At 28.5% G+C, this 859-nt stretch overlaps 1 protein-coding gene across 1 annotated transcript in view; it reads right to left on the bottom strand.

Moving 5' to 3' along the window:
• nvd (neverland) overlaps positions 1–859 on the bottom strand; it is a 35,051-nt gene that overhangs the window by 16,135 nt on the left and 18,057 nt on the right. The gene's annotated exons all lie outside the window — the stretch shown is intronic.

The following is an 859-nucleotide window of genomic DNA, read 5'->3' as shown; positions in this document are numbered from 1 at the left end:
AATATATACAAACAAAAGAATAGACAAGATGAACATAATCAAACTATCTGTATGAAAAATAAATAAATAAAATAACATAATGATAAAATAATAAACTAAATATTAACAGTCGTTTAAGGAGATAGTTGTTAAGTCATAACGGCTTCCTGTTATCAGGTACTTTATGAACGATGTTCGATTCCCGTTTATTCTAAAGACTGGGACCAAGTGAGCTCTAATAAAATTTCACTACCCATGTTCTATCTCGAATTTATTGGTTGTAGGTTTATCTTACTGAATACGTTAATAGTGGAACTTTACATAGTTATCGAGTTTGTATTTTATCAATTGCATTCATGAATTATTGTCACTGTCTTGCAAATCAATTCGTAAATTAAAAATTAACTTATAATATTTTAAAGGATCACCGTACTCAAGAGAACAATAGATTACGGTGCTAATAAAGATTTTTGTATACAATTTATAGTTCATTAAGAAATCAGACTGACTCCACAAAGTGGATAAATGATGCTATACTTGTCCGGAAAAGAAAGCTGTGTTTTTTTTTGTTTTTTTTAGATATTACAATCTGCCACACAGTTGTGGGCAATAGGTAATAGTGATAAATACTAAAATAAAAATAAAAATTTAACAAACGATATAATAATAAAACAAAAATAAAAACAAAAGAATAGACAAGATGAACATAATCAAACTATCTGTATGAAAAATAAATAAATAAAATAACATAATGATAAAATAATAGACTCTAGACAATGTTAAAATCTAATATACAATATTTACACAATCGACCTGAGGATCCCTGAGCCCACTCTATCCCCCACGTGTGAGGGGTAGAGCAGAGCTCAAAAGATCCCAG

Source organism: Halyomorpha halys, unplaced genomic scaffold (genome assembly GCF_000696795.3).
Source record: "Halyomorpha halys isolate HHAL.00 unplaced genomic scaffold, Hhal_1.1 Scaffold682.1, whole genome shotgun sequence".
NCBI classification, from domain to species: domain Eukaryota; kingdom Metazoa; phylum Arthropoda; class Insecta; order Hemiptera; family Pentatomidae; genus Halyomorpha; species Halyomorpha halys.
This window is presented reverse-complemented; position numbering and strand designations above follow the sequence as displayed.